Consider the following 27378-nt stretch of genomic DNA (forward strand, 5'->3'; position numbering starts at 1 on the left):
AACAGAGACCAAACGGATATTTAATTACGTTTAGTCAGGTACCTTAGTTTGTACCAATCACTTGATTTTATTTTTTGCCAAATTTCTTACGTATTTAGAGCAGAAAAATATACACATTCAAATTGAAACATTTACCACATATATATACATTTCAAACAAAACAAATACTTATTTTATAATCACAAATAAACTGCAACACATCTGAAAGACAGTTAAATTATAAACAATACAAAAATCACACTTCTTATTTTCTTATTTCAGAAGAAAATCAACTTCACAATTTGTCACAAGACTACGTCAAATACAAAGGAACATCAATAGAATTAATCTCCTTTAATCTTAATGTATACGCAATATACTAATTTGTTCCTGTTGGTATGCCGACGCGTTTCGAGTTGGGCCAAGAAGGTTCCCGAACTCTCATCAGGGCCTTATGAACAATCTGTATTTTTGGTGAACATCTTTTTTGTGATATTTGAAATAAAGCTTGAAACATTGAGAGAACATATTTGAACCAATTGTTGTTGAATGGTTGCACAGATTGATGCTGTGGTGGTGCTGAGTGAGGGCGATAGATAGAGTGAGGGAGATGGATAGAGTGAGGGTGATAAATAGAGTGAGGGCGATAGATAGGTAGATAGATAGATGGTTGTGTGTGTGTGTGGGGGAGTTGTGTGTGTGTGGGGGGGAGTTGTGTGCGTGAGGGGGGTTGTGTGCGTGAGGGGGGTTGTGTGCGTGAGGGGGGTTGTGTGGGGGGGATGTGTGTGAGGGGTCTGGGGGTGTGTGTGTGTGTGGGGGTTGTGTGTGTATGGGGGGTTGTGTGTGTGTGTGTGTGTGTGTGTGTGTGTGTGTGTGTGTGTGTGGGGAGTTGTGTGTGGGATCCGCAGTGAGTAGACTTTTTAGGTCTGCTTACTATAAATCTCGCCTATCATCCCTTCGGGATGTAATAGGCGAGCCGCGAGACCTAAAAAAGACCTCAAAGCTCTTCTCTTAGAAAGACACCAGCCTATCCCGCTCCTACGCCAGCATGCTCTCAAGTGCAGACCAACCTCAACAAGCACAAAAGATTTATGTCCATCTCGTTGCACTGTACCACCACATGCTTGTCACAGCTATGTTTTTACAACAAACTCGTATGAAATGCTCTAACTCATGGGGAGGCTGGCATCATGGGCGTAGGAACTGTGGGGGACGTGGGGGACATATCCCCCCCAGATTTTGGAGTGGGGGGGACACAGGGGACAAGGGCGGGGGGGCCGAGGGGTCAAACAAATTTCCCCTATACCTCCTGAGAGGGAGATTGGCAGGCCATCAGCGCTGAGCCAAACAAAGAGTTCAAAAGGGCAGTGGCAGGGGGGTGAGTGGCCTCTGACGTCACCTTATGCTGTGACTATCAGATCAATGGCCCTGCACTTGACCTGGCGCCTTTCCAGTTACCTGTCTGTGAGCCGCCAATGATCCGATAGTCACAGCATAAGGTGACGTCAGAGGCCACTCGACCCCCTGCCTCTGCCCTTTTGAAGTCTTTGTGTGGCTCAGCACCCCTGAGGCTCCAGGAATGATTTAATTCTCACCTCAGCTGCCTGTAGCCAGTGCTCTGGTTGATTCGCCCGTGTCTGTTGCCGGCTTGAACGAAGGGCTGCAGGCAGCAGCACGCTCTGACGCTCGGTAACTTGTAAGTAGGGGCAAGGGCTGTTACACTGCATTGCCAGGGGCGCCTGGTGACATTTGAAAGGGGTGGGGGTGTGGGGTTTACAAGTTGTGACTGAGTGGAGTCTGGAGTGCAGCCTGAGCAGCCTCGCCCTCACCTCTGCTGCCAGTGCTACTTCTTAATTTTTTTTATTTATAGTGCGTGAAAGCCCTCTCCTCGTCACTTTTTTGTTTAAATTGTGCCCAGTATGTTCTGTCTTAATTCCGCACTTTGAATAACTCCCGATAACAAAGGGCCCTTTCACGCCGTGTTTCTGTAATTATTATATTGGAATTGTGTAAATGTCACCGTGGACTAGTGTTTGCAGGCCGGTCTCTAAATTCGGCAGTTCACGGGCATTGCGGCTCAATATTCTTGCTTAAATGTGATACTTTTCTAATTATCTGAATGAGGCTTACAAAGTAGATTTAGTTTTATGAGCGCGGACGTGAGAAATCTAACCTCATAAGGACTGGGAATTAATCAGACGGCCGCTTACAAGGCTTTCAAGGGGTGAATGAAATATCTGTGAGGTACGAAGATGGAAAAAGATTTTGGAGATTGTTGTGCGAAAATGGACATTCATGTGTTTTTAACTCATAGGCTGGGGTTGCTAGCGCTATCTTCTGTTCTGTCATTCTTGGCACTGTCCATTTGTGGGCAGCGTCCCGCACCGTTATTCTTGGCATGCAGTCAGTGCAGTTAGTGTATACATTGGGGCCCCAGGTCACCTCACACAGTCGCAGCTCCGCACACACCTTTGGTTCTCTGGGCACACCAGGTGCAGGTCTCTTCTCTGGCCCGGCGCGGCGCAGCCCAGCCGCAGGTTGGACACTTATATAATGCTCTGTGTTGACGTGCTGTAGTGTTCTTTAAGAACTCTGAGGAAGCCTTTTGGGAATTTTCAAGACTTTCTTCCTTAAACTACTGTGATAGTTAAGACTGTCAATGTTTTCAGTATAACTAGATTCGTACTGACACATCTGACATTAGGTCAAAAGGTTTTTTTCTTATATTCATTTAGGGGATGGTGCTAGACATTGCTGTATTACATTGTGCATTCAGATTTGTCAGTGTGTGAAATGATATGTGATCACCTTATGCCTATACTGTAATTTTCATAGTGTATTTTCATTTAAAAGGCAGGGGCGGCTGGTAACATTTGAAAGTGGTGGGCCGTAAATACTGCACTGTGACGAGCGCGCGCAGCGAGCAAGGGCCAACCACCTATGGGGGATTCGGGGGTTCTCCCACAAGAACATTTTGAAAAAAGAGTGGGCAAATGGTGCATTCTTAAGCACATTTGAGAAAGAGGTATCTTGGCCAATACATCTCTGGGAGTAGCCAGACAAGTCTCTTTGCACTTGCACAGATGCATCTCTCTCCCTGCATTCGCATAGGCACAGTCACCCTGCACTCATAGACCCATTACTCACCCTTCCCTGACACATCACTAAGCCAGCATTCACCCATCCACATCACTCACTCTGGACTCACACAGGCACACTGCTCACCCTGCACTCACACAGACATCACTCACCCTTCAATTCACTGAACTCAATAGGTTTCATGTCTTTCAGCCTGTCTAGGCCCAACATTGCCTGGTGATAGACTGGTGATAGACTCCAGTACATAACACGTCTGCTGGGGCCTCTGAGCAGCTGGGGGTGCTCAGCACAGACCCATGAATGCATGCAGCCCCCCACAGACACTGGTGTTATTGTAGGTTGTACGTCACTGCAACACCCTACACTGCAAAGGAAAGTGGGACTGTGCTGGTATTCAGCCACTTTTTCCTGTTCCTTGGTATCTGGCTTTTTTCTTGAGCTCATCACTTTAGTCCCTTTGCCCACCCTTGCGTTGTATCCAAATGCCTCAAAGGTGAAGCCCAGCCATGTGGGTTGGTGCTGCTGTGAACTAAATGTATTGGCATGCAGCTTAGACAACAGTGAAACTTGCCATTCTTTATTGTGATTGTAAATAAAAATAAAGCATACTTGCAGACTGTGACTAATTGCCTGCCTTTCTCTTCATAACTATGCGATTGTATACGTTTAACGCGCGTACGGTCTCGCACAATGGGCGATTTGTATAGGGTCGCTGGAAAGTCCCCAAGGTTGACCCTGTCCCCCCCAGAAATTTAGTGTCTCCTACGCCCATGGCTGGCATGGTGTTCTCTCCACCATTAATGTAAATGTATATTTTTTATCGATTCGGTCTGATGAATCGTAAAACACTCTGATGGCTACAGGCCAAGTCTACAATATATAAAATTCATAAAAATAACATTGTTAAAATAAACTATAGCTAGTTGAAAAAACAAAGAAGCTATAGCATCCAGAACCTTGGAAGTCACAATTACTGTTCATGTTCGGAGAGTAAATTGGTAATTTTTTCTTGTACATTCCTCACCCTTGCTTGTTGTGGATATTGTGTTTGTGTACCCTTCCTTTTTAAGTCTCCTGTTTATTTTTTGTAACGTTCTATTGTGTAACACGTTTCTCATGTAAAGTAACTGGTCCTATTGTACAGCGCTCTGACACCTTTGGGTAATGTCCGCGCTATATAAAAATGCCCTAATTAAAAATAAATAAATACTGCTGTGCTGGTCCTTTCGGCTCTCCGACCCTGCTGCCCCTCCCCTAGTACCTGCGGAAGTCGTTCCTGTCCGTTGCAAAGCCATAAGCTGTCTTGATCCAGTGCTGTACCCCCACGGTCTTCTTCACGACACCGCCACTCGTGCTCACGGTACCCGCAGCCATTACAACCCCACAAGCAAGCTAATATGCCAGACAGGTGAGAAAATACGCAGCGTCCGAGAAAAGTAGGCTTAGAAGTACAAAACCTCCACCAGGCACTTCAGTGGTGGTGACTGGTAAATGAATTAGAACACTGAAGCACAACCTAGCAATAGCGTGCTTTTCGTCTTAGTCAGTATGCAAGGAGAATTGACCTTAAAAACATGACTATAGAAACAAGGCTGTCGTTCATTGAAATAGAAGACGGCAGGGCACTTACCACACCGCACGGTGTATTATGGGATGGCCATATTAAGCAGGAAAGAATTTAGGAGCGAGTGACCGGAGACATCTGCTGTGACTGGAGCATGAAGAAGTGGTTTAAACGCATGTTAAGGAGGTGGGCAAGTCGGAGGCTATTGTAATCGTAGTATATATCGTTTAATATATATAATATATGTTTATCCCTTTATTCTACACTTTGACATGATATCGATTGCAAATTGTTCAAAGGCGCTTAGTAAAAAGTGAAACTTTGAGAATACGTGTGTAATTTAGTCGTGGTAGAAAACCATCGCGGTGCTGTATTTCTTTGGGGGGGGGGAGGGGTGGGCGCAGGCATGTATAGAACCACTGTACAATCCAATATGGCTCCCAGGGCACCTTTCAAAATGCCACCGAGTCTTGTGTCGCTTTCATCTACTAGCTACGTTTAGCGGCCATCTTCGAATAGGTCTTCTGTCGCATGTTATAGTCGTGGCTACTGCTTAAAACGCGATTTTCCCTCGTTTTGACGCTGTACTGTGGGATAGCGGTTATATTTGGAATGGATGGATACACGGATCAGTTGGCCTGAGCCCTCATGCATACAATTGTCACTCGGTTGAGGCAAGCGAGATTGATTCGAGAAAGGCTGCGCCCACAAGTCATTTCAGCAAGACTTTTATAAATATCCCATACCACTAATCGGGGTCTTCAAGCTTCCTTACTGAAAAGAACACGCAAAATCACCCAATGAAAAACTTTTCTGGCTAAGCACATGACAAGACGTCCAGTAACCAATCCAAGGTCGCTACACTTACCACCTCTACTAGACTGTTTCCTTCTACGTGATTGGTTGTGAGCACACAGATGCCACTGTAACGCGTTGGGCCCTCTTATATGTAATTGCGGAACAGAAGACTTCCGTTACAAGGGAAAAAATAACGGAGAACGAGCCCATATTCTTAAATCAGTGACTGTTGGGGAACAATTTGAACACGCTGTTACCATGTGTGAGCTACAGACCTGAAATCTACCGGGTGATAAAGAATCAGACTCGTGGGCAGAGAATTCACCGGGAAACAGTCTGTGAGCAAAGTGAGTTTTGAGTCAAACGGTGGGCAAAAATCTGCCTGCAAAGCACAGGCTGATAGTAGTGTACGACTTGGAAGCAGAGACTGGCCAAGGGTTTAGAGGCGGCGAGGAAACGCGGTCCTGGTGAGCAGAGACTAAGTTGCTGGTGAGCAAAGACTGTGCTGAGAAGACTGGACTCTGGGGCCGGGAGGGGCCCAGCCGTGGACGCCGTCTAGAAGGGGAGAACTGCAACTGGTGGAAAGAAAGCACCCTGTAGTAGACACTGGGTCAAGAATTACCGCAGCTCTGTATTTGGTAAGACTAATTGCGTCAGCACCTTCTACCTCCCACATTTTTATTAACTGAGCATTGGACACTCGCACCCTGAGCCTAATTCTACTAATTACTACATGTTGATGACTCTAACTGTAAGCTTTGTTTTCAGTTTGGAGTGCTGGCTGGTCAGCAGCCTGATGACTGAACATGGGTATAGTAATGTAATCTGCCTTGCCGAGTGTCGTCACTCATTTGTTGTCAGACTAACGCAAATGTATTATCACTGCACTGAAAAAAATACGTAATGTTGTTCAGTGTTCCTCCGGCTTTTGTCTGGAGTTGTGTGCACTACATTGTTTAAAACCTTGTGTTGTGAGCGCCGGTGCCTCATGCATACTGACAGAGCCCTATTTAGCAGTTGCTGCCCGTCTGGTATCATCATTGGGATCAAACAGGTCACGTGTTTGTAGGGTAATACAGTGGATGCAGCCTTCGCCTGCTTTCTGTTTCTATGGGACTCCTGTCATGACGCGGTACGCGAGAGACCTCAATCTACTATACAATTGATTTTCATAGGGCCCTGTCTGCCCTGCTGGGCACAGGATGGTACCATGCAGAATACTGTCCTCCAAGTTAGTGCAACTGTTACCGTTCTATACAGATGGACCCTTGGTTTACCAAATAGTTTTTAAAGAGGGACTGATACATTTTCCTTAATAATGTTGGGTTACCATAGCTTGTTTTAAAACAGTAATAATATTATGAACTTGTCAGTATGTGCTCTTCACAGTGTGCGTGTGCTATTTTAAATTTTTCGTATTCTTCTGATGATGTTAGTAACGTCATCATGAAGAACATTTCAGTCCTTTGGCAACCGTATAGCTCAGTAACTTAAGCAGCAGCTGTCTTGTGTGTTAAATGCTTGGCAAAGGTTTAAATAGCATTGGGCCTACTCTGCCATTAATTCTCTCACAGTTAAAAATGTGAAAGTTACTGGGGCCGGAGTGCTGAGATATCTTCCACTAGACTTGTGTGACAGCGAATCAAAACCTTTTGTCCAGTGCAGTCTGTCCTGCTAATTTACATTAGAAGAAACAAGCAGTTCAACTCAAAGCCATGAAAGTCGCTGCGAAGACTCTATTTCCCAGCATGGTCTCTTTGATGCAGTCACTAGCAGCTTATATTTGAGACGTCTCTATGAAACTCTGGTGTATAAACTCAGAGGTTACACAGATAACTACTAGAGGAGGGAAATGAAGCTCCATCATTTACATATTCTGTATTCGTCATACAGGATGTATAGAGGCTGTGAGAAGTTGGCCTGATATGTGATGTCCACTATTCTAGTGGGCACCCTGTATCAGTCCAAACAACCCTTATGGTGATGGTTGTAAAGTCAACCTTATAGACTAGCTATACTAGTGGTAGCATGGTCAAAGCAGTCTTAGCCTAAACTCAAGAGGGCATGTGAAGCCAGCTGTTTTACCATATGTAACCCCTTTAATACCAAATGAAAGGACACCACACAGGTTATATATAAAATATATATGTATTTAACACAACCCCTTGAACTCTTTATGAGGTCAGAGGCACAAGCACATAGCAAGATACTTAATTATCATACAATAAGTTGCACAATATACAGTAGCACCCTAGGGGCACGTCAAACCATATACTTAAATAGTGGTATAAGAACCATGTCACGAACAAAGGATAGGCCTAGGGAATCGCTGGGGCTACACTGTACTACCAAAGGATAGGAAGTAGGAGGCCCACAGGAGGCGTGTGCAGTGTCTTTACACACACGCAAGTTACCATAGAGTTAGAATGGGAATGAAAGAATTGGAAACTAGTTCTTTTAGGTCACTTCCGGATGGACTAGGAGAAAGCTACTGAAAACTAGGACACTAGGATAGTTAATACCCACAGGAGCACCGGAGGACTCTCGTTACCTCACCCACAGGAAGCGGATGCATAGGTGTCAAAGTGTGTCGGGTTTTGTCTCTGAATCCTATGGAGCCTTGTAGAAAGATGCAGCAGGCGACCAGGAGAGAAGTGTCCGGTTAGATCCAAGGGTGGATCGAGGATGAAGAGTACCTGAAAGCAGAGGGGACAGAGTCTGGGTCACTAGCCAATGACCAGAAAGGAACCAGTCGATGTTGCAAAGTAATCAGGTGATGTCGTGAATCTTGTCTTTATAGCCACGTGGACCAGGAGGTGTCGACGATGACCAGGAGCTGGGCACGGACTGTCCCACGAAGTATCTCGCTGTCGGCGGTGTCGGCTTCCGGATTGGAGTCAACAAGCCTTGGCTAAGGCAACCCACGCAGGAATCGAAGATGGCTTCGGGATCAGACCAGCAAGGTCTGATGGGCTTCCTCTTTTCAGGGAAGCAAGGGCCAGCCTGGAACAACCAGGCCAGCGGTTGAAATTCAAAATTCAAAGGTTCCTCGTCACAGAGGCCACTAGCCAACGGGCAAGTGACCGGACAGACGCGTCAAGCAGGAAAATGCAAAAGGGCCCCACGCGACACTCGTGGAGGGCTGGTCTTTGGTGCAGGTGATGCTCGGAGCTGCGGCTTCTCATTCCCCAATGCACAACTTTGAGGGTGCCTCAGAAGTTGCACAGAAAACAATTCACAGGCTTTCCAAGATGGCCGGTCCCACGTCTCTCGTCGCCTCCACGGTTCTCAGCTTTGCTGTGGCTGGGGATCGGTCTGAAGGAAGTCTGGAAGTCCGGGTCTTGTCAGGCTCTGTGCTCGGGCTCTGGCGGGAGCGTCGACAAAGCAAATCGTTGATCGCTTGATGGTGCCTGCTTGTGTAGGGTGGTCACTCCTTGACCAAAAGGGAGATTCTTCAGTCTTCTATCTTCAAGTAGAACGTCGAAGGTCCAGAGTTTCGTTTCCAGTTTCAGTCAGGATAAAGCTAAAGTCTCTAGACTCAGCTCCTACCTAAATACTAATCTAAGGGGCTGGATTACCTGCTAGGTCCCTCCTATGGGTGGGACCAGGGAAGGGGGTGGTTACACCCCTTTCCCTTTGTCCAGTTTCGTGCCAGAGCTGGGGCTGGAGTGCCCCCGCAACTGGTTTCAACCGGACCATGCATGGGACACCTTGTGTGCCTCAGACGGTCTCATTTCATTCAGCCCTCCCTGCCCCAATACACTATGGCCTATCTGGGGTGGTGCTAGCACTTCCCAAGACAGGAAACCTATTGTCTAAGCCTCCCTCGCTGGAAGGACTCCCAGCAGCAGGAGGTCAGACTTGTCTGTGGCAGCAGCATCCATTTTGTGATGCTGAGGCTCTGGTTAACTTTAACCGGGTTTACTAGGAACAACATGTCTTCTCCCTCTAAAAGGGTCGAATGCTACCCCCGTCGCCAGAACTGGCGAGGGGGTAGTATTTCAAAGCGTATGACACCTTACACAACACGTTTTGATAAAGCTAAACCAAAGTTAGCAATCAACCGCGAGGATGATAATGCACTTAAGAGTATATGGTATGGCTATATCATAGAACAGCTATAAGGACATGGTTCCAAAAGCTGCAGACAGGCTCAGCTCATGCTAGAGCCTTATCTCACATAAAACCAAGCACTCTGCCTCCAGGATTGTTAAGGCCTGCCATAGGAGTGACTTGTAGGTATATATGTGTCTATATGTAAAGGTAGGTATAGGGATACTACACCTAAGCAAGGGGTGATTACACAACCTTGTCCCAGCTGAGTGATCAGCCAGTTGTGTCAATGTGAGTGGCCACCCAGGGGTGGCATAATACATGCTGCAGCCCCTGGTAGGCCTTGGATGCACCTATGCCCTGGGTACCTAAAGTACACTATACAGGGGCTCATAAGGTGACCCAATATCCAATTGGAGATGTATCTAAAGTACATGGAGTCCATTTTACAGTGAGAGCAGATAGCCTGGGGCCCTGATTAGCAGGATCTCAGGCCAACTAAGTCGAAAACCAGCTAAACACTAAGCAAAAAATCTGGGGTAACCATAGTCAGGTTTCCACCTTCCTACAGAGGTGACGTCACACTTTTAGCAGAAACAAACTAAAGAAAACAGTAGCCATATCTAAAATTTCTATGTACTAAGCGAGCTAGCTCCATCCGTGTTTGTTGTTTGGTTATTATAATGCTGCTTTAAGTGATTTAGGTCTCAAGTATAACTATTAGTACCCGAAGAACGCCAAGAGACTCGTTAAGTATTGCGCATACTAAGGCACAAGCAGTACAAACACTGCCACAGCTATGTGCTTTAGTGGGAGGGGCTTTGACTGCACACCTCTTTCCTCTTGCTAGGGACATGGGATCAGCTCTTCTCCTATGCACCTCTCTCAGACGGACCAATAAAAGATCACTGTGTGATTATACCTCCTTATCCCACTCTACCATACACAAGGCATTCTCCCTCTGGTGGGTCTGACAGTTAATAGAGGGTGATTCATATTTCTGGTGCCTAAGGTATTCAATGACTCTGAGAGATGGGGAGACCGTTCTTTCTTCTTGTCCGCTTGTTGCCCACTGGTTCGTGCAGGAACGCTCTGGTGTTGAAAGCCATCCCAGGAGGAATCCCTGGTGGGACGAGGGCCCCGGAATGGCGTGCCATTCACCCCAGCATCACCGCCATCACCCTGGGAGAGGACTGCAACTTCCAGGGTGCAACTTTGCCACCACAGCTGCTGCGAGTGAGAGGGAAGCGTGGTGATCGCACATAAATCGCTGCCTCTCCCTCCGCAGTGCGGGAGACCTTTCTTCTTGTCGGCTTGTTGCCCTGTTGCCCGCTGGTTTGTGCAGGAATGCTCCTGTGTTGAAAGCCATCCCTGGAGAGACGAGGGCCCCAGAGTTGCATGCCATTCACGAACAGTTAGAAAGAGAAAGGCCCAGTTTTGGAGACCAACCAGACATTCCCCAGCGTCCACCGCATAACTTGAATCTGCCCCCAGAAGCCACTCCATATGCAATAGTCTGGGCAAATGTCCCCTTTTTATCTCATAATGCCTTTGAGCACTGGGTGGCTTTAATGAATAAATCACTTACTTTTTTTAGCTCAAGGACTGGCTAAGATAAGTCTCTCTTATCTGAATTCAAAAAGGCTTGAAGAATAGGGTGGGTTGGTACTTCACTTAAGTCATTTCGAGGTGATTTGTGTTGTGTTAACCTTCAGCTCGCCCCTTTTGGTGCACACTATCTTAGAGAGGGGCAACAATGGGCTCACAACTCCAATGATATACATATTTAACCACTGGGCTATTTTTATAAACCACAGACCTTCCCAAAGCCCCGAGGTCACATGTATGGGGTTGGGGGCAATTTAAGGGGACCCGGGGAGTTTAGATTTTCGGTTCCAGTGAATAATTGCTTTGATACATTAAACTGATTAGAGGATGTTTTTTCTGACTGGGTGTGGTGAATTTGGTGCCCCCTAATCCTGTGGTGACTGGGTTTGATATTGTGGGATGCTTTGGTTCCCTTGCGGTGGGGAGGGCCGAATCCCTCCCTGTCCTTGCTGGGAGGTGTGGTGACGGTGAGGTCCAGGGACCGACAGATATGGAGGTAAATGCGCTGGCTGAACCCTTGGGTACTTTAAATGCTCCTCTCCCTACCTGTGATATAACTGAAGACCCAATCGGGACAGTTATAGCTAATCGTCCCGTGAATGGTAAACTCACCCTCTGCAATGTTCTTTCTTGGAACATTGCTGGTATCTCTTCATAGATAAATAATCAACTCTGGGGTGAATTTATCCGTCACTTTGAGATCATGTGCTTTCAGGAAACCAGAGCAAAGGAAGCGGTCCACTTGCAATGGTTTTAGGACCTATCACCCTGCAGCAGTCGATAGTCTGAGCGGCAGGGCTAAGGGTGGCCTTTGCACATACATATCAACTAATAAATACCAAAGACCTAATAATGCTTGATAATTATTACCATCTAGTTAAATTGGTTTTTGATTTGACGCACTCCATATTTGTCACTAATTTTTACAATAATATCCCCCTGACAAAGTGAGTCGTTATTTCAAATTTGTTGAAAGTGTTGAAAAACGTTGGTAGCAGCAAGCGGTAGACATAACGATTATACTTGTCGGGGATTTGAATTGTACTTTGTGTGAATGCCGGGGATAATTTATGTGAAGCTTTAAACGACGACGAGGCATGTGTGTCCCATTGCTGACACTCGGTCCTGGGGGAACAACTTAACAAGCTTATTCTCTCCCTCGTTCTGGGTTATGTAAACAAAATGTGCAATGTTCCCGTCCCTATGCCCCAGACATTTAACTGCTGGGGTGCCTGCTCCATTATTGACTATGCCTTAGTTTCTAATAGCCATGCATGTAGCTTGCATTCTTTTTATGTTTCCGATAATTCCCTTAGTGATCACTTCCCTCTTTGCTTTGCTATTCTACCACCAGCCAACACAGTTTTAAGAAATAAAAAGAATAACCAACTTCTAGAAAATTTAGATATTGGGAGTACCAACGGATATTCCCTCCGCTGGGTCATGGTGGATCAAGCAACATTGGTTAAAACAGTGGTGGGCAAACGTTTTTTAGCTATCAAGACATGTTTGAGCGAAACAGCTACCCCAGAAAATATTTTAGACTCATTCCGGGTAATATCTAACATTGTTAGAGACTCTCTTCTCAGACGCAAAAAAGTAACAAGGGGCAACAGAATGGTTGGTTCGATTCCAGGTGCACCCAAGCCTATTCCCACTTAAACAAGCACTTGCAATGCCAACCAAGATGGATCGCACACCACTAGCCTCTCCTCCGGGTCGCCCCTTGGCACTCTGGTACATGTAGTGCATGTAGATGGACGAGTAAAAAGTAGTTCACCACAGTTGGTGCGAGTAGTTACTCATTATCCCCAAGTTCTCTGGACCCGAGACATGGCCCGGGTTTCGGGACAGTTTCCCTCGTCAGCAGAGCAGTGTTTGGGGTGGATGAGAAGGCCGCCAAGTAACCGTCACAGCCCCTGATGCCTCTCCGGCGCGCAGGTACGTCTCCAAGAGCTCGTCAGCTCAGGGCTCACGGGAGCCGTTTAAGTACAACCAAGATGGATCGCACACCACTAGCCTCTCCCCCGGGTCGCCCCTTGGCACTCTGGTACATGTGGTCCAGAGAACTTGGGGATAATGAGTAACTACTCGCACCAACTGTGGTGAACTACTTTTTACTCGTCCATCTACATGCTCTACATGTACCAGAGTGCCAAGGGGCGACCCGGAGGAGAGGCTAGTGGTGTGCGATCCATCTTGGTTGTAAGCATTTGCAATGCAATAGGCCTCGCATTAGGAAAGTTTGAGCTATTGGTATTGTAAATGACAAATTATTTATGTATGTGTTAGTTTTGAAAATAGCTACATTAATAGCTTTGTCATTTACAATGCCAATAGTTATACCTTTCGCAAATGTGACACCTATAGCATTTGTAATGCAATATGTGTTGTATTTACATGACTTAGATTTGTTGATATTACAAATAACAGTGGCTTTTAATTTTTTTAAAATAATTAATACTTAAATGAAAGGTATTGTAATTTATAATGGCAATAGCTTAAACTTTTGTAAATAACTTTTGTGAATATTATGTTCAGTGTATTTTATTGTGACGAAAATCCAAGAACAGAAGTGAATTTAACATCTTTTTGTGACATTTGTAATAAAGCTTGAAACATTGAGCGAACATATTTGAACCAGTTGTTGTTGAATGGTTGCACAGATTGCTGCTGTGATAGCGCAGAGTGATGTTGTGGTGGCGACGAGTGATAAAGATTGTTGAAAATATGTAGGTTAATCTTGCCAAGGCAATGGAAAAAAGGCTGCTGTATTTTTCAGAGTGCTCAGAAACTGAACATCCTGCATGGCATGCTGAATGATTTTGCGTGATCTAGAAGAGTGCTGTGAATGGTATGAGTTGTTCTGCTGTGTGTGTTGCTGCAGAACTTCTCTCGTGCAGACAGAGGAAGTAACCGCACACAGCCATCCCAAAGGTACTTCTCCTCATCATCACACTTTACCTTAATATAATCACGTAAGGCACCTGACGCTGCACTTAGTATAGAAAAATGAAAGTACGCGCTAAGTATGTAGAAGTTAAAGCGCAAGTTTCATGCAGCTATGAAAGGATCTAATGATCGTAATGGCTGCATCCTGTTACACTGCCCTAAAACAAAATATAGTGTAATAAAAAAGGAACAAGCGCTAAAGTGATATAAAAGCAGGCGCCCATGTAGATAGAAACTGTGAAACTTCACAAAGAGGAGAATTGTGAGACGCCCGGGCAAAAGCGGATTCTGTTATCTTCTGGTGTTGGAGGAAAATGCATTAATCAGAAGAATGTGGAAAAAGACTGATAACAGACCCCAGACCAACTTCTCACCGTCGGGAATGCATGAAATGAACATTCCCACCACCAAACGGATCCAGCATTGTTAGTATCGTGAAACGGGTGCCCTGGAAAACAAAACAAGAGAACTCTAATCTGTGAATCCAGACGAAACGAGCGCAGACATATTTGTAACACTTCAAAAGCTCAGCAGTCAATTAGGTGAAGGTTTGCAAACGGCGCTTCAGTGTGACCTCGTGTTTATTGACTTATGAAAGCGCTTTGGCAGCTCGCGCTGGAGATTTCCACCATTCAGACCAGAGTCGGAGATATTTATTATAGGGCCTCGATTAAATGAACAGCCATTAGAGACCGAACAGCAATTATTTTAAAATAAAATGCACATGAGAAATGTAAAAATAAGGACACTGGATACATGAAACAACAGAGAATGTTACCTTAAAAGGGCTTTTGAACAATTCTAATTTAGGATTCATGACATGGGATGCATTCTTCAGCCACAATACAGTGGCTCACTTTCTAACAAGCTCTTGGCATTGCTGTGATTAGGGGGGGAGGAGAAGTGCGGCTTGGGAGCAAATGGTAACGAGCGCGTGAATGGGAAGAGCGGCCGTGGGAGGAGCGGCCGTGGGAGTCGGGGAGTTTAAAGTGCAGGCGGGGGGGGGGGGAGAGCGGAGCCTTTGAAGTGTGTGAGGCACTGAGAGACAGATGGTGGTTTGTGACGTAGCTGGTTTGTGACCGCGCATGGAGCACATGCAGTGTGGCAAATCCGCCGTTGGTTTCAAAGCTTATTTGGCCCTCAATACTCTCGTCCATTTATTACTTAAGTGATAAATAGTCGAGACCTAAAAAGGAGTTACATATAATTCCGAGAAACAAACGTAATGTAATGTTGGCCAGAGTGTAGTGTAGTTCCTATATTCCCAATAGGCTCTGCGCATTGGAATAATATATTCAGCAGTGTAGACGTAGGACTGAGGTCGACTAGGTCTCTACTGACTATATTAGACTTAAGGTTTGCCAGCTAGCTCAGAGGTCACTAGAAACTTTCTCGAATAAACGAGGAGGAGTTTAACCTCCCTGGATAGACAAGAAGGGATTAGCTTCCGACAACCATATAACATGACAACTTTGCTCCCTCGGAATAAGAGTGTATCTCTATAGTCGTGTGAAAACAATAGACGGCTATTTCACTCAGTCAATCGTGCGTACTTAGTTTCACCAGAGTGCAGAGAAAAGAGAGACCGGCGTTTTCAATAAAAGGTGCAATTTATTGAGCAGTCTTCTTTCTCATGCAAGAGAAATGAATTGCCATAATTGCAATACTTAATATAAAGTAAAGTGCGTACAGTAAAAAGAGTATTATGAAATAATACTGTAAAAGCATTGATATGGATTCTTAGCCATAAGATACTTTAAAATGGATAAAATATATACATAAATATATATATTGACTAACTTACTCAACTGGTGCTTCTAAATACGCCTACCCCGGTGTACCTGACCTAAGCCTAATACGTGGGAAGGAGTAAGTAAGTAGCAGTTTAAGTTAAGTTGGTTTTGCCAAGAATCTGACTCAAAAATTCTCTTTAAGGATTTAGTCAGCTCCGCACCTGGGTAATAGAATGCAGGAGGTCTGGTATCTCTCTTTCAGGACTCGATATCCCAGCAGCCCGCAAAGGCGGCTGAGAACACCGGAGCTGGATTTCTCGGCAGGAGAAAAGACAGCGTCTCTCTCAGTGCGTCAAAGAGGAGGGGCAGCGTCCGTGGGCTCTCGCATCATCTGGGCTCTCGGGCAAGTAGATGGCTCCTCGGCTCCAAAACCACCACAGTGTGTTTGTTTAAGGCAACGTTGGTATATTTATACCTGAAAGGTGCCGAGTTTGACGTAAGGTTTGGACCTAAGACGTCAATAAAGATGTCACTAAGAACTGACTGTTCCTTTAGTGTGCGCAGGAGTTTAATGACAAATCAAAACAAAAGCAAATGGGGATTTCCCAGGTTGCTGGAGGTTTGGTGTGTCGAAAGAACTCGTTGTGCTTTCTAGGAATCCAAGGAAGTAGCTTCTGCCGTGCTTTGGACTGCAAGGGCTATTTACTTAAATATGGATCTGATTCCTATGCCATTATAGGGATATTATTGATTATAGCCGTACAAGGGCATAAAATAGCAATATTGATTCAGGTTCCTAGATAAAACACAATAAGAGATGTATATAAACAAGCAATTAGGGCTAGAAAGGCCACATTTAAGAAAGAGGCATGGGACGCACTACACTCAGCTTTCCAAAAAGCCACACTATTGTTGGCTATGGAGGCAATCGGGCTCCTTTTTTGTCTAGAGAGGTTGGTCCAGCACTAGAAATTGCAATTGCCGAGGAACGATGGATTAAGCACTTCACAAAAGTGTATCAGGCTGAGGGAAACTCAGATGTGATGGATAGCAGTGCACAGGGCGATTGCAAATTAAAGTCCCATCCCCACATAACGTTTTATTGTTCACTCTGGATGAGGTTGCGCGGGCCCTTTCTCTTAGTAGGGGCGGTAAGGCTCCCGGACCAGACGTGGTACCAATAGACTTGTTTAAATTAAATTCTCCTCTGTGGGCCCCCTAACACAAGTGCTGAACGCTAGTTGCAGTGCAGTCTTTCCACCCACTTCGGTGGAATCAACAATTGTGCCTATTTTTAAAAAGGGGGATAGACCGGCCCCGGCGTGCCATAAGCCAATTTCCCTAATGGACGCCACAACAAAAGTTGCATGTAAGAAGGGGGTCCCCGCAAGGGAAACTTGTTATGTACAACACACACTAACACTAGTTTACACTATATAAACATCAATCAGAAAAATTTGAGAAAAGTATTGTCCTTTATTTTACAATACCAGATATCAACCATTTATCAGTACATTTTTAACACTTTTTGAAAAGCCCCAGTAGGGGAGAGGGGAAAGTGAGGGAAGGGGGAGTGTGCTCAGGGCAGTGTAAAGTCAAAGAAAAGTAGACATAGTCAAAAAGAAAACAATCATGAACAATATTTACATGTAAATCTAAACAGATCTAACACAAAAAAAGCCTAAATAATTGAGGCATCCATTGGAAGGTTGTTATACTAAAGACCTTCAACGGTCACATACAAAAGTTGAGACGATTAAGGGCAGTCTTTTTGACTGTCTACTTTTCTTTGACTTTACACAGTGTTAAAAATGTACTGATAAATGGTTGATATCTGGTATTGTAAAATAAAGGACAATACCTTTCTCAAATTTTTATGATTGATGTTTATATAGTGTAAACTAGTGTTAGTGTGTGTTGTACATAACACGTTTCCCTTGCGGGGACCCCCTTCTTACTCGTACCATATAGCGCCCAGGTCCCAGCGACTGCATGGGTTCAACCCCCCTCTTTGTAACGCCACAACAAAAGTTGCAAGCAGAATTATATATTGGAACGCCTTTAGGGCTGGGTGGAGGAGAATCCTGTCCTGTCTGACCTACAATACGGTTTTCGAAGCGGCGTAGGGACTGTGGAGCAGGGCCTGAATCTGTCCCTCCTGGTAGGCAAATACACCCTGGCAAAAAAGTAATGGGGGTTGATATTCAGATTATTTATTTTCTTAAATGTTTTTATTGTAATACCAATGCACGAGTGCGCTGTGGTTTAAAGGGAGAACGTTTAGTCCCCGTTCCTATAAAAAGGAGTGTTAGGCAAGGTTGTGTCCTGGCCCCGTTTCTTTTTAATTTGTATATAAACGGATTGGGGTAGGTCTTTTAAATGATAATCATGACTTCCCCCAAAAGGCAAGGTGACCTATCCCAGCCCTCTTGTATGCAGACAATGCAGTGCTTATGTCCCGCACACAAGTAGGACTCCAGAGGGTGCTGGATAGCTTCATAAACTTACTGAAAGATTTAGGGCTAAGTGTTAACTTGTATAATGCGCTGTGGCAACGGCATTAAAAAACACAGATATGTTTGTGGCAGGGCAAAAGATTGGGGTTACCAAGAATTTCGCATATCTGGGCATTCTTTTCGCCCATAATGATACGTGGACGCAAGCAGTAGCCGCGAAAAAACTGGCACTATTACGCACCACAGCCACCCTTAGTTCCTTCGCCAAAAAACTAGGTAAAAGACCACATAAGGAGCTTATTAAGATCTATAAAGCAAAATGTGTTTCAGCTGCAGTTTACGGGACTGGGGCCTGGGGGCCAGTTGATCTGCTCCTATCCAAAGAGTAGAACATTTCCTTTTGAAATATTTTATCTGTCCCTAATGGTACCTCAGCATGCATATTTTATACGAAGTTGGGCCTCCTTTTCATTTCTGATTTAATTAAACTTGGGCCTGTGCTATTATGGCACAGACTCTGGACTAAAGAAGAGGCACAATTAAACAGAGGCATCCTTTTGGATGGCCTCAACTTGGATGGGGCCATGAGGATACCATGAATAAGCTATGTCCAAAACTTTTGAAAGACCTTGGATACTCAAAGAGTATTTTATCAAGCCTAGCTCTATCATGGAAATCACCAGGAAGGACTTAAAGAAGGCTGACCTGTCACTGTTAGGCACCACCAGACTGTCATCTGAGATAGCAAAACCCACTGTCCTACACAATCAGTTGATCTTAATTACTTTTAATATTCAACCCTACCTTACTTGCGTGGCAGAAACTTATGATAGGTTCCTATTAACTCGATTTCGACTGGGGTCTTCCATAGATTAGTCACTTCCCCTAAAGTGAATGACTGGTCTCATGACCTCCAGCTGTGCCCCTGTGATAATACTTCAAAACAAACGACGATACATGTTTATTCTTTTTTGTAGATTTTATTCTTTTGCTAGAAGACTGTGTTTTAGTACCTGTATTACAACTGTTTGGGCTTCGCCAATGTCAACCTGCACTTTCGGCTTTACAACAACTAGACAAAGTGCATTATGTCTACAGGACGGCAATTTTCCTGAAAAAAGATTCGGAGTCAAAGAAAACAAATGCTTACCTAAATGTTTCTTTAAATTAAAAGTGGGGATTCTGTCAGTTTTAACAACGTTTTATCTTTATCGACCTTTTATACATTTTTAGTAAATGAATTTATATGAACTCGTTTTACCTATGAATTGTTGCTGTAATTATCCTATTGTGCTTTTCTGATTGTTCCCTCACAATCAAATAAAGCTTATTTTTGATTTGATTTGACTCTATGTAAGCAAGGACGCAAGGCTTGGACTTTTCAGTCAAATTATTGGTATGTTCGTTCAAATGAAGCAAAGACCGAATTGACATTCCCAAAATGCAGTAGATTCGTTGTTAAACAACAATATAGAATCGGAGCACTTTGTCCTTGGTGACATGGAGTTTTCTGGTGACCTTTCTGATGCCTGCCATTGGATCCCTGCTTTCCCTTATCTCTGACTAGATTACTGTATCTCTCCTTTATATACTGGATGGTTTGTCCCTGAATCCCATATGCCTTCTAGCAGCAGGAAGGCAGCACTCCTAATTACTGAGACATCTACATAGGCAGGAGTGCATGCAGTTAGAACCACGTATACATCACCCTGCAGTCCAAGAACAGTGCTTATGGGTAGAGGAAACTTTCGGAAGCAGCTGGGACTTTCATCTACATCTATTAGTGCTTCGAGCGTGAACATATAAGAACAGGGCAGAAGGTTTGTGACATTGCATAAGAAATTAACAAGCTTTATGACACCGTTAAGGCTCATTTCAGACTCGCAATTGGACACAGTGGATACACGCTTGAAAGTGATCTCATTGTAGTTCTAAAATGCCTTAACAATGGAATGAAACTGTTATTGAAAGTGTAACACTCTAGAAATTCCAATGGCAGACATAAACACACTGAACACTTGGAACTGTCACACATAAGGACACAAAAATCTCAGCTGCTCTGTGTAATATGGTTGCACGCTCGCCAGTGGTAAAATTGGGAAAAAAAGTTTACATAAATTGGGAGACAAGGTTTGATAGCGCAAAGGGGATGGAATCATGAGGGGCAGAGCTTGAAAAGCAGAGTGACAGTCAACTTAAACTTTTATTAAAACAAATCTGCTTCAACGAAATTGGCACAAGTACTGTTCTGGCTTATTTAATTGGTCACGAAGACGTTGCTTTTTAAAATATGTTAGAGTTAAGACACCTGCTGAAGAGATCTTTGTATGCTCAGCACTTTTGAAGGGACTGTAATAGCAGTAGGATATCTCTGATGGTTAATGCAGTTCTATTTGAGTTCTGTGTTTTGTCCAGTCACAGTTGATTCATAAAGGGTTCAGGTGCCTGCTGCAAAGCTTATCATGTAACATGCATATCACAAACTAGTATTTTACATTTATAGCTAAGAAGGCTATTGCTTTTGACACTGAGATAATTTTGATACTTCAAGTTCATAAGTTGCAGTCCCTCTAGTGTAGCACATCAATCTATTTACTGGCACCAAGGAGTTGCATGCAAACTGTAAATCTTGGGTTTAGATCCTTATTGGTGGTGGCTGTTCTAAGATTACACAGAAGGATTCCTCTAAAAAATGAGAGTCTGGTTAGTACTGACAACACTAATTACTGCTTTACATTTTATAGCCTAACTTTGTTTCTCCTTACAATTCACTCTTAACATATAATGTCTACAAGTATTGACGATATGTTATTCCTGCAACTTATCACCCTCATTGTCCTAAATAAACTTTACCGTACATTAAAGACACACTTGTATCATTTATTATATCACTGTGTGGGATGTAAATCGATCTGACACCCTACACTAGGGTGAGTATCCATATTAAAGAACTAAATAAACAAGCATTGGCATAGCCAATAGGTCTCACCTTTGGGACCTTTATAAGTGTTAAGACAGAGGTTAAATCTGGTAGCCTCTCTGAGACATAGGCATCACATGTGACTGAATGCCCAAGACTTACTGACCTTTCAGGGGCCTGATAAGTGAGTGACTGTAGAGGCCCCGCCGGTCTTCCTGGAGCCCTGGCCTTCTCTGGCCCTACTGGTGTTTCAGAACCACCATTCTGATATGTGTCTGACTCTTTCAGTGAGTGACTTTGACGCAGCTTCAACACCCTTTCTGAGGCACAGGCCAGGTAAGTTATTGACTCGTCCTCCGTTATAAACGCTTTTCAGAGGCACTGACTGACATTCCCCATCCCAGCCCTATTGAGTTTTTAGAGCTGCCAATCTGTTTGGAAATCTACCATTGTACATTCAGATTTTCAGATGCCTGCACCCGCAGAGTTATCGTTCTGTTTTAAGAAATTCATTTAAACACTACACCTCATGTTAGACTACTTCTTAAAGTGTAAACTGACCCCTCTCTGACTGATATGATTGGCTACTCATTTCAACCACCATTCTCTCTACCTCAGTCACGTTTTAACATCCAACCAGACAGCCACATGTGGCATAACACAGACCGGCGCTCAAAGGCGCCTATTGTAGAATTCTGTTTCATTGCGCTGGTCAGCGGTTTGAGTACCAGGGAGTTCATCTCCAACTTTCATCCATTCGAAGTAGATAAGATGATTACCATGCCACGAGCATATTGGCTGCTAAGCTGAAAGACGTGTACACGCAGGTTCAGAATACGTTCTTCATCAAATGGTTAGGAGCAAGCACGGCGCAGGATTGCGATAAGTGAGGAGTTGGGGAGGGCGGGAAGGGGCGGGGGCTTGTGGTCTGCGGTTACCCTATGACAACTTGTTGTGTTGGAGTCGCTGTTGCAGGCAGCAGCTTGTTGTGGTCATGGAGGTTGTGCATACCCCAAAGGACAGCAGTTATTGGGCATCATAAACAACAGCAAAGTGGCCATTACAACAGCAGGTGCAGCTCAGAAGGTAAGGGGTGGATGGGTGAGAAGGGGTGATATTGAGGGCTTCTGATTGGCTGCTGGAAATGGGGGCACTGGCAGGAGAGGTTTCTGATCCAAGGGGAGCTTGGATAAAAAGACACCCAGCAGTCCCCTCTTCAACACATCTGAACGAGGAGGGCGACAGAGTTTTATCATTTATAAATGATTGGTGGCCTCTCGCTGGGGAAGCGCCAAGCTGCAGCAGGGGCAGATTGGCGAGAAGGTGAGTGGATGGCAACTTTCAGTAGCTCTGGGGCAAGAGGCTGTGGTATCATGGTAGAGTGTTTGTGCGACTAAGAAGTAGGCCTGAATCGAAGTGTGGGATCCTGGGTAAATTTGTTTGTCGCAGTTTTATTTGTGGCGAAATGAATTCCTAAGCGAAACTGAGAGCAAAGAGAAATTGGCAAATCTACAATTCGATGACTTTTCTTCTATCTGCAGAGATGTAAATGACTTAATAAACAAGCAAAGGGAAATTCAGCAGCAATGGGTGAGAAAACCAGAAAGCCAGAAAACAACAATCAAAACACGAGCAGAGAGCGGAAATCTAAAGGGACACAATGAGTAGTAATGGGGTCAGGCACACAGAGACAAGGAGGCACAGCAGATGCCGCCCTGCGTGCTGCTGCTCGCTCCCGCAGGCAAAACGCAGTGGGAGTGAACCTTTTCAGAAGAGGTGGGACATGCACCCACCTTTAGCCATTTGCAGGCTACGATTAGAAAAACACATGCAAAAGCCAGCCCAATGCTTGGGAGAGTCAGACTCACACAGAGTAGATATGAGTAAATACAAGAAGCCTGGCAGAGCAGTGCATGTACGCTGCGCTAGGTTTGACCTAAAAATAAATTAGTAGGTGCTATTTAAAGCACCATGGCCTAGAACAAATCATTAGAGATACTTCCCACATGGGCTGGTACCTGTTGGATGGTATTTTTTTAATGAACCATCCATTTCTCAACCCCATTTGCTCACTCCAGCTAACTTGGTCGGACAGTTTAGCTTTTATTTTTTTATTTTGTCTTCGTTCTTTCCCATGAGGTAATGGGATTGGCTCTTTCCTAAGGTGATTCTTGGCTTCACACCTGCATAAATGCTAAGTACACTTAAGTACACTTAGCTAGGGTTTGCTTCTTAGGAGTATGTGTGATTATTGCCATGTATCTATATGCCTGCATATGTTCACTGTTTTAGCACCATGGTAGAATTCTACCTTTTATTCCGTCTGTGCTTGCAGTCATATATTTCTGTTTCTGTCTAATGGTTGCTGCAGCACACGTAATATATACTATAATGACGCTGGTTCAATAAATGCTTATTGAAAACTTCCCCTTTGGTTATTCTGTATATGTCTTTGAGAATAAGTGAGCATGAGTAATGTAATGTAATTCAGTACTTGTAGACTGTCACTCCGCGAGGAGTGTCCTGGCGCTGTCTTGGAAGGAAGTGAGAATGAGCAGTAAAGATGCTAGATAAGGGAAAGACATAATTCATCTGGGGCAGTGAAAACCCAGGTCTTCTGAGCCTCCCTAAATTGAGTTTCTGTGTTGAATAGCCTTAAATGTGGTGGAAGTAAATGCCAGGCTTTGATCCAAGGAATGCCACTGTTTTTCCCCCTTTCAGTTTGTATCTAAAAGTGGGGGGTTTAAGCAGATTGGCTGAGTATGACCTGAGGGACCTGGTTGTAGTATAAGGAGCAAATCGTGCTGCAAGATACTTAGATCCTAGATTGGGCCTGGCTCTATAGGTGATGAAAAGAATCTTGAAGAGGACTCTCTTGTGCACCGGAAGCCAGTGAAGCCTTTTTAATGCTGCAGATGCTGAAGATCTTCGTGGGAGTTTGAGCACCAATCGTGCTGATGCATGTTGTACCACCTGTAGTTTCTTAAAAATAGCTTTGTTAGCTCTCGCAAGCAGGCTGTTACAATAATCTAAACGCGAGAGAATCAGGGCCACCTCCACTGATTTCCTTGCTGCCAGTGGGAGAAAATGAAAGAAAAATGTCAGTGATTTGATGATACTGAAGCATGTCCCTGCTACTGCTGTGGCATGAGGGAGAAAGGAGAGTGTAGCATCAAATTGCACTCTCAAATTCTTTGCCACCTTGACTACATCGGGCGGATGGGTGGTTCCCTCAGGCCACTACTTATCAGGCTGGAACAGAACATCCTTCCCCACCTGGAGGTTTTCTGTTTTGTCTGAGTTACATTTAAGGTGTTTGTTCCTCATCCACTGGAGGACCGCCGCTAGGCAATTTTTGAAGTTCTATTCAGCATCTGAGGTGGTATTATCTACTGAAAGGATCATTTGGGTGTTGTCTGCATATGATGTAACTTCTAACCCAATTGATCCAATCAGAGAGATAAGCGGGGTCATATAAATATTAAACAACAATGGGATTAATGAGGAACCCTGAGAGACACCTATTGTGATGTTCTGCTCTGCTGAAAGAAACATCCCCAACATAACAGCTTGTCTGCGGTTAGTTAGAAAATATTTGATCCATTCCAGCACCTTGCTTGAAATACCGCTGACCTCGAGACGATCCAACAGGATGTTATGTGAAATGGTATCGAACGCAGCCAACCAGTCTAGAAGGATCAAAACTGCTTTCCTACCTTTGTCGGCAATCATTTTTAGGGTATCCGTTATCTCTAGGAGAGCTGATTCTGTGGAGTGCTTTGGGCGAAATCCCGACTGTTGCGGGTGAAGGATGTTATGGCCTTCAATGAATTTAGTCAATTCCTTGTGGACGAATTTCTCTGTTTTTTTACCTAAAAAGGAAGCCGAGAAATGGAACGGAGGTTTGACAACACTGAATGGTCAATACTTTGTTTCTTTTTTAACGGTTTGACCAGTGCAAGCTTCCACTAGTCAGGAACAATACCTGTTTTTAAGGAACTATCAGAGTTACAATGGGATTGACCATGTCTATAAATTTCTGAAGAACCATCGGGGGCAGGCATCCAGCGGTGACCCAGATTTACATCTGCGTCTGTTCCAATGAAATAGGTTCAAAAATTCGAAGAAAGCTGGCCGTATCCCCTGAACTTGGTCTGGGATAGGGTCCTGGTCCGTGACATAAGTGACTGGGACTTCTTTAATTTTTTGAATTTTTTCCTCAAAAAATGCTGAGATGTCATCACACAATTTTTGCGAGGCAGGACGTTCTTTGAGTTGCCCTTTAGGGTTCATGAAAGACTTCACTACTGAAAAAATAGCTTTTTGATCATGATTGGCTTCCTGTATTTTTTTAGTGAAATATTCTTTTTTCGACATTTTGATCTGCTGATGATAGAGCTTTCTACTCTTTCTGAACACTATTTTTTATTCGGTCTTACACATTTTCCTCCATTGCCTTTCTTGATGCTTTTTATTATTATTATTATTAAAGGGGTTTGTAAAGCGCCTGGTGACGCCTCCCGGCGTGTCCCCGCGCTGTGGAGAGAGAGTCTTAGGAGGGCGGAGACGGAAAACAGGCAGCTAGAGAGTGAAAAGATAGGTTTTCAACAATTTTCTGAAGGAAGCCTCATTTTTATCTAGTCTGATGTTCATGGGGAGGGTATTCCACTTCTTAGCTGCAAGAGTGCGGAAGGACCTACCTCCCATTCTAGCTTTTTTTGGGAGCGATGTTTTAAGCAGGCCCATTCCCTTAGAACGAAGGGATCTGTTGGGCTCGTACGGTAAAGCTAGATTGGACATGTAGGAGGGGGCTTTTTGATGGATAATCCTGTGGCACCAGAGGAGTGCTTTGAATAGTATCCTCTTACCGATAGGCAACCAGTGGAGGGTAGCCAGGGAAGGTCTGGAAGGGGCTCTGCGGGGGAGTCTTAGCACTAGGCGTGCGGCTGAGTTTTGCAAGACTTGTAATCTTCTGATATTTTTTTCAGAAGTGCCCAGCAGCAGCACGTTGCCATAGTCTATTCGGGAGGTAATGAGTGCCTGAGTCATGGTGCGCCTGGAGTTCAAAGGGAGCAAGTCCATGGTGCGATTAAGAGTTTTCATGACTCCAAAGCACTTACCTACTGTTTTTTTGACATGGCTGTCATAGGAGAGCTTGTTGTCTATCCAGACACCCAAGTTCTTAGCTTCCTGACTGGGAGTTGGTAAGGGTCCCAGACAGTTAGGCCACCAGTCTTTAGTCCATTTTGTGTCTTTTCCTCCTATTATGAGTACCTCAGTTTTTGTGCCATTTAATTTGAGGCAGTGTTCGGTCATCCAAGCTTGCTCATGCAGGATTTAAAATTGTCTGCCTCGGAGGAGGGAGCTTGAGACGGGGAGATCAGAAGTTGAGTATCGTCGGCGTAAGAGACCAGCTCTACGCCGAACGATTGGACCACCTCTGCCAACGGTGCCGTGTACAGGTTGAACAGGGTGGGACTCAGGGCAGAGTCCTGAGGTACCCCCTGTTCTAATGTCATGCTGTCCGAGAGGAAAGTCCCTCTCTGGACCTGAAAACTCCTGTTGGTAAGGAAGGCCTTCAGCCATCCCAGAGCCTCTTTGGTGACCCCCGCTCTGTTTAGACACTGTAGCAAGATGGAGTGTGCTACAGTGTCAAACGCGGTGCTGAGGTCCAGCATGATGAGAGCCATGGTCTTGCCCTCGTCGGCTCCTTCCCGCAGAGTTTCAGTTGCTCTCAGGAGTGCTGTCTCTGTGGAGAAGCTCGATCTGAAGCCCGACTGCGATGTGTGAAAGGCATTTTGGGCTTCAAGATGGGCCATAAGTTGGACATTGGCTACTTTCTCTGCAAGTTTTGCTAGATAGGGTAGCAGGGAGATTGGGCGTAGGTTCTCCAATATGTCCTGACTCATGTTGGGTTTTTTTTTTGATGGGGAGCACTATAGCTTTCTTCCATTCTGCAGGTAAACAGGCAGTGGAAAAAGATATTTGGAGCATATGTCTGAAATGGGGCTCTAAGACCGAAAGGCTGGCTGCTAAAATTTCAGGTGGAGCGGGATCTCGTGGAGAGCCGGATTTGATGCTTTTGCAAGTTTTCACTAGGATTTCAGCGGGAGGAATGGAAAAAACACATAGGCAGGATTGTGTACGTATATGGTCTTCACTCTCTGCAAAGTCAGTACCAGGTTTTATGTTGCTAGAGAAATTAGCATATATGTT

The 27378-nt window shown here is 44.6% G+C and overlaps 1 protein-coding gene across 3 annotated transcripts in view; it reads left to right on the top strand.

The window, feature by feature from the left end:
- The first annotated feature begins 4516 nt into the window (after nucleotides 1-4516).
- LOC147712865 (uncharacterized) overlaps nucleotides 4517-27378 on the top strand; it is a 244564-nt gene continuing 221702 nt past the window's right edge. The window contains exon 1 of one of the 3 annotated variants that reach the window (XM_086923527.1): nucleotides 4517-4828. The gene's annotated coding sequence lies outside the window, so the exon portion shown is untranslated. Of the gene's footprint in view, nucleotides 4829-5223; nucleotides 6079-27378 lie in introns of those variants that run through there. The other 2 variants (XM_086923526.1, XM_086923528.1) reach the window with 2 other exon arrangements.

Source organism: Lissotriton vulgaris, chromosome 5, assembly GCF_964263255.1.
Source record: "Lissotriton vulgaris chromosome 5, aLisVul1.2, whole genome shotgun sequence".
Lineage (NCBI taxonomy): Eukaryota > Metazoa > Chordata > Amphibia > Caudata > Salamandridae > Lissotriton > Lissotriton vulgaris.